The 7833-nt window shown below is 31.5% G+C and overlaps 1 long non-coding RNA gene across 1 annotated transcript; it reads left to right on the forward strand.

Moving 5' to 3' along the window:
* The first annotated feature begins 1257 nt into the window (after positions 1–1257).
* LOC143055384 (uncharacterized) lies at positions 1258–6447 on the forward strand. Its single transcript, XR_012972012.1, has 2 exons — positions 1258–1388; positions 5056–6447. It is a non-coding gene; the product is annotated as an uncharacterized LOC143055384 (long non-coding RNA).
* The last annotated feature ends 1386 nt before the right edge of the window (positions 6448–7833 follow it).

The raw sequence follows: 7833 nt of genomic DNA on the forward strand, positions 1-7833 counted from the left end.
GACTCATTGGAGTCATAGTAGGACATATGTGTCCATGCTTATTTGTTTTCTAATATGATTAAATCGAATAAAATTCTCATTTGGCATTTTTTAAATCTTTATCAATGGCAAAATTTAGGAAGTGATGAAGATCGGAAACAATTTTGTTTGTTTGGAATTTTTCTTTATCGAAATATTTTTATAATCTTATGCCTTGTGTAGAGAACGCGTCACGCGTTCTATCTATTAAAAGTCACAAAACGCGTCCTGCTTGTGCTCTATCCAGCATGACCCCCTTTTTTTAAAAGTGGTACTACAATTTTCCCGCCATTATTTCAGTCAATGAATTGTTCTGAACCTTTCTAATAGGTTTCATTTTTAATTAGTCCACAACCCGAATATAAGGTGAAATGTATGAACATGAACATTACGAAAAACACAACCAATCAATATATAGATATTGTCAACCTACACGACACCGTATTAAAACAAGAAACTATAAGGATGCAACCAAGTTAGTTCAAAACGGTCCCGTTAGTTCAAATAAAAAGTTTGAAAAGGTTAATGACAACATTGAAAATGATTAATAGTTCTATCCGCGATGGAAATCTAGCTGACTAATATAGCTCTATCTCTGTTCCATCCAATCACTGATAACGCCTTCTAAAAACTCATTAAACTTCTGTTTTTAAATTTTCATGCAATTAGACTTGCGTACTTAACATTTTATAACTAGAAATAAAACTGGAAGTTACTCTCCTGACTACGGAAAACCATCCATATTTATGATGTTTGCATTACAATATAATTAGTAATTTGCACTGTCGTAAATATGTTGTGATTGCATATGTACCAAGAGGAAACAAAATGAACCAATATAGTTAAAAGATAATCATGTTTGTTCACTTTTTCCAACTTGTTACTTGGGCCATCTTTACAAGATTTTGAATTTGAAGAACATCCGCCATTAACTTAAAAACAGATTCTACTGCAAACCTAAAGTTTGAAAATTTCATTTATCTAAGATTGTTATTTCTTTTCTAAATTTTGTTTTTGTTTTTGTCGCTACTAATTATGTTGATATTACAATAAAGATCATATCATTGATTTATTGTGATATAAATGTTACCCAACATTACAGTACAAAATTAACCTTGAAAACTTTATCTGCAAACTGCTTTGATATCGACACATTATATAGCACAATTGTATAACAACATCTTATCACAGCACGATAATTTAATTTTCAATTTACTATCGAGGAATTGCATGGTCACGTTAAGGACAGCGTTATCCCATTGGCTAACAGGAATATATAAGTTAATAGTGCAATTGTTTTCAATGCATTTATAATCAACCTGTGAAACGATTTAGGAGTTAATTTAAACAGACAGTTTGGAATAATTAAGGTAATTTTTAACTGTTGTTTGCATGCAATCCTATATTTCAACTATCCTACTTTTAATTATTATTTACCGATTACCATTTGAATCTGAAATTATATTCAGTATAATGTATTGAAATAGGTCTTCATATTTCACAAATAATTTAGTATTTAGAAAGTCAATACACAAAATGCATATGTATTTAAAATTATAGCTTATCAGTATTTGTATTGTATCGTCGATATCTTCATTTATTAACATCGCGTTAAATAAAAAAAATTAGAAAACTTTAACCTAATGTCAACAGAAAAGTTAAAAAAAACAAACAGATTTCATTTCAATATTTCACTGACCCAGACAATGTTAACAAACATTTTTTCCTTGTATGAATGACTTAATTACTATTCTCTGAACAATGTCGATTTATATTAATATTTCAAGTGGCCCTTCAAAATTATTTTTGAAGTAATTTAACCAGAAAATGGGTCAAAATTGAAATATTATTTATGATCGAATAAGTTCGGTTCCATCTTTTTGAAATGGTGAACAATTCAATGTCACTTATTTTTCATAGCACCAACTATTTAAAGTCTTCAAATCATTTGGAAATTATATTGAAATTTTTTGCATAAATGGCACAGCAAAATTACGGATTTCCATGTCCTTTTCCGGATTCACTTCGGCTTTTGCTATTTGTTATGTCGAACAAGTGTGTTGGTTCAATGCTTTGTTTTACTTAGTCAGTCATGTCCTGTACGTCTTTCCGTCCATCAACATTTGCATGTCGTAATTATAAGTTAAGAATGCATCATATGATACCAAAATTAATTATTAAAAGCATTAATATTTTTAAGAGGAATATACTTGTCGTTTTTAAAAAGAAAAAAATTATCAAAAAAGGGATAAATTGACAAATTTCGAGATTATAGCTTTTGAGCTAGAATTTATACAAAAAATTATAATCATAATAAATTGATTAATTGCTTTCAATTAAAAAATGTCAGTTTGCTGCCAATTTTGAAATGACCGTTAAAATACATGCAATTTTCAAAGAAGAAAGTTTATAGATAAATAGAGCATATCCTAAATTAATTGTTGTGTTTAAAGTTTTTAATGTCACGCAGTGTCTAAATATCTGCAGTGAATGATACGATTAAAAAATATTCTGCCCTTATTGTAAATGCCGAGTCAAACTGTGTGAAAAATGTGTCGTAGGATCACTACATCTGGATATAAGTTTTAACTTTGAGTTGGACCGAGTTATTAACTGTAGTTATAGCTAGTGCTTATTGTTTATCGTAAATGAAATGACTATACCTTCAGATTTAAAAGAAGAATATGTCCGTAATACACAGATGCAACACTCGCGCTATCATTTTTTATGTTCAGTGGACCATGGGAATAGGACAAAACCTTTAATTTGGCATTACATTTACAGGTCATATTATAAGGAACATTTGTACTAAATTTCAAGTTGATTAGACTTCAACTTCCTCAAAAACTACCTTGACCAAAAACTTTAATCTGGAGCGGGACAGACGGACACACATCCCAAAAATATAATACCCCTCTGATATCATACGTAGGGCATGAACATTTAAATATACATATCATGAAAAACCTATTAAGTACTAGTACCAGTATTTTATTATTTCCAAACCAAGCGAGACCGGATATCGACGCCTGCTAAGTGCATGTATCACTAGGCAAAATAACACAGACTTACAATAGGGAAAAAAGGATACCAAGCTATGAAATCGATTCAACCAGAATGTAACGTACGTTGAAACTTTCACCACTTATTTGGATAATATGACGTTACGCACACACATTCAATGTATTTTTAATCAAGACTTTTTTCGCGCTTCGGTCATTCGCGAATGCATTTCACATTAAAGATAGAAAACCACGAAAATGGTCTGGAAGATGTAAGATCGCAGTGGTGTTATCCATGTTACTAATATGATCCATATTTATTCCTCTAAAATTTCCCTTGCAATTTACGTAGGAACTGCAAATTAAAATAATAATCAGGCTTCATGTTAACATGCGTATAAGATTCATGGCTAGTAATGTTCACCTTAACCGAATACTGATATTTTCTTGATATGTGGCCATGTATGAAATGTACTATGGAACTATATATAACATGCATTATGGTGTTAGACGTTTTAGGCATATTTCTCATCAACATCCTTTAACCGAATACTTTAAGCTGAGGTATCATTAAATGAAAACAGCTTACAGTTATAGGATTTTTTTAAAATCATTAAATCGAAACGCCATTCCAACTTGAAAAAAAATCAACATTATTGGTGAAAGTGGAATAACTAAGACCAATCCTTTTCATTGCGCTATTGATAACAAAAAATAGTTATGAAAGTTGAAAATGTACTTTTAATTTTGTTACTACAATTAACCTGAGACAGCAGCTTTCTTAAATTGTTTGATGCTTCCTAACGTCTAATTTTTAATAGATGGGACCGTCCTCATTATTACACTATTGTACTTTCATTCACAACTGAACAAAAAAAAATCATTTATTGATTTTTTTGGGGTTTCTCGTAGCTAATGCCCTTATTATTAATTTACGATGACTTGTTTTGAGTTAAAGACTTCTTTTCATATTTTGAACACACAAATATTTTATTCCCTTTAAAACAAACAGAAAGAGACTTAGTGAGTCGAAACAAAATCCAAAACTGAGAGTTTTGTCTTTCGCGAATATACCATTAAAAGTTTAGTACTTGAAAAATGTAAAAAGAGTTTCACAATCCCTCAAGGCATGCTGGGAAATTAATCAACTGCAAGAAACCTAGAAGAATTCGTTTCAGGACAATACGATAATTATTTATAATAGTTATAAGAAACCAACATCGGAAATTAAAATGATTATTCCTATACAGATTGCTTACCAATTTTAATCAAGAAATATTGCATGTAAAACAATCAAGGCATTCAATTCGAATTCTAAATCAAGAGATCTGAAATTAATATTGTCAAGGGTTGTTTCTCACTCAGTTGATTGGATACAAAGTAAAGTCATGTAACTAGATTCATTTTTAAATGTTTCTAACAAAACACTTTAATCATTTTTTTCTTAAACACAAGGTTGCTATAACCTAGTTTATGGCAAGCCAGGTTCGGTATTTTTCACTATTTTTTCTAACTATTTCAGTGTAATTCTTTGAAAGTAAGAGTAACTATAAAGTTTTCCTTGTTTATTTTTAACAAAAATTTAATACTTAAAAGATGCAAAAATTATAACAAGAGACTTTAAACAGATAGAAACTCTCATCTAATAACTGATAAGTGTATTCGAGGCAAAATTGGTGTGAACTTATCCCTTTTAACAAATTTAACAATGATGTATGTCTGTTGCATGGACATAATGTAAATAATGAAATTAATGTAGTTAAGTCTTTTTCCAATACAGTATTTGGAAAACAAGAGGCCGTATCTGTGGATTGACCAACATCATGAGATGTATTGCAATGGTTCTTTCAAGGTTAATGGTCGCACTTTCATTATCTTATCCTCTATTGTTATATATGATTGTAGATGCACTGAATCGTATTTTAAAACGATTCGACGTCTTTGGAAGGATGATCAAGATAACGCAAATGCATTTTCGAATTTCCAATACGTTTTTGATTGTATTTTAAGTAATTGATTTTGATTATAATTACAGATATTAAAGAATGCAGTCGTCTTCGCACTTGGCATTTATTTCGTCAACTGCATGGATTTCCACATCAGACGATAACATTACTTCAACACTTACCAGTCTAGATAATGCATCAAAGGTTTCAACTACAGCCAAATCTATCACGGTTCTTTCGCGTGAGGTACACGACTTCTATCTAAGGATGATTAATGACAAAGTATACGAGAAAACACTGTTACCATCTTTGATTTATTTAAGCATTTTACTGATTATTGGACTTCCTGGAAACCTCTTAGTAAGTTATATCTATCATACGAAGGAGAGGAATATTGCCGGTAATATAAAATCACGCGAGAAGAAATCCTCCGATATTTTTATTATTACTCTAGCTTGGTTAGATATTCTCAACTGTATATTATCGGTCCCTATGGAGATTTATCTTTTAAGATATTTCGTAGTATTCGACCACCCTTGGATATGCAAATTATCCCGTTATGTTGCTATGGTGTTAAATGCCGCATCATCATTTGTACTCCTAGGGATAGCCGTTGATAGATTTATCGGAATAAAATATAGTCAAAGTAAATACCGATTTACTGCAACTACAGCTACAAAGTTTGTTATCGTCTCAATTTTTCTTGCCACTCTGATCTCGACTCCAGGAATTATTTTATATGGCACGCAAACCCTGCCATTAACACCAGGGATACACGGGAAAACCTGCCTGATTGAAGACAATTTCGTGCACACCAAATATCCATTCATCTTATCAATGTTCTTGACATCATTACATTTACTATTCGACATGTTTTTTATTATCTTATATAGCATACTTGGAAAGAAAGTGGTCGGAAATCGAAATCTTTCGAGTATGCGATTGCCTACAGGTAAACGAAACACTCAGTTTAAACCCAAAAACGTTATCGACATTTCACATATTACATTTAATAATAGCAATTTTTCCTCGTTTGATGCCTTGGATAAAAATAAAAATGTTCAATTAAACGGATTCAAGCACATTGACCAGTATGTTACTACCTCAGATGATTTACCATTTACTAAACAATCAAATATTTCAACAAAGAAGTCTAACATGCCAAAAGATTCCGCGGTACACGGGAAAGTTTATAAAGCAGGAAAAACGACGTTTATGCTATTTGTTGTTACTATAGTTTTCATGTTGACCTTTGCACCTTACTGTGCGATTGCTATACTCCGAAACGTAAGTCCAGATGATTTCTATTCCAAATTGTCAAACACAGAGAAGGCTTTTTATCAACTTTTCCTGAGATCATATTTACTTAGCAGTGCAGCAAATCCTGTCATTTACAGTTTTCTTAGTGACAGGTTTCGGCAACAATGTTTATTTCTTTTAAAAAGAATTTTTCGTCGTCAATAAAGTATATGGTAATTAAATTGTACAAGCTGTTTGTTTTTTTCTATTATGAAGACCAATTGCATACGACAGCTGATATCCATTCGTTTGAGGAGTTTAAGCTTTTGATCTTGCAATTTGTGTAGCAACTTGCCGTTTTGAATATCCTCAGAGTTCGGTAATTTTGTTATTTTACTTTTTGGATGTAACAGTTAAACATGTTATACATTTCTCAATATAAATTAAAGTCTTACAGTTAAATGGTATATTGACGTTTGATTTCTCCATTTATCATTAAAATACTGTTTTCTTTGGTTCTATGCGACTAAGACAAATGCATTACATGCTTCATTATACATCTTTTAAACTGAATGATGTTGAAAGGAAATAGGGAATGTGTCAAAGCAACAACAACCCGACCATAGAGCAGACAACAACCGAAGACCACCAATGGGGTCTCCAATGCAGCGCTGGCCCCTTAAAAACATGTATACCAGTACAGTGATAATGAACGTCATACTAAACTCCGATTTATATACAAGAAACTAAAATTAAAAATCATACAAGACTAACAAAGGTCAGAGGCTCCTGACTTGGGACAGGCGCAAAATTACAGCGGGGTTAAACATGTTTATGAGATCTCAATCCTCCTCATATACCTCTAGCCAATGTAGAAAAGTAAACACATAACAATACGCACATTAAAATTCAGTTCAAGAGACGTCCGAGTCCGATGTCAGAAGATGTAACAAAAGAAAAATAAATAATGACAATAATACATAAATAATAACATGCCAGCTCCAGACCTCAATTAAACTGATTGAAAGATTATGTCTTCATCATATGAATATCAGGCATAATCCCTTCCGTTAGGGGTTTAGTATCATACTATCATAAAATATATGAGAAGAACATAACCCGTGTCATGCCAACAACTGTTTTTTTTTTAAAAATGTGTTTAGTTCCGATGCAAAGACCCTTTAAGTGAATCAATATTGAAGCCAAAATATGCAATCTTTAATGACCTGACAACAGTATCCCTTCTTAACAAGTCTGTTTAAAGGTTTTGTAAGCTTTTGAGGTGAATACTGCCATTTTTGTACTTTGTAAGGAATATTACCATAAAAGATTGGATGTGAAATACCTGAACGTATAAGTATTTAGTATATATATATATATATATATATATTATACATATATATTCATCCTTGGTGAATTAACTCGTAAGTCTATTTTGTTAGACGAAACGTACGTCTGGCGTTGCTAAATTATAATCCTGGTACCTTTGATAACTATTGTTATAGGTTCATTCTATTCAATGTCACCGGTAAAAAAACGTTTCGCATATTTCTATCTTTACTCAATCTAAACTTTAGCATTAAATTTAGCGGATAATGATGTCTGTAGTCGGTGATTCGGCACTGACA

This window comes from Mytilus galloprovincialis, chromosome 12 (genome assembly GCF_965363235.1).
Source record: "Mytilus galloprovincialis chromosome 12, xbMytGall1.hap1.1, whole genome shotgun sequence".
NCBI classification, from domain to species: Eukaryota; Metazoa; Mollusca; class Bivalvia; order Mytilida; family Mytilidae; genus Mytilus; species Mytilus galloprovincialis.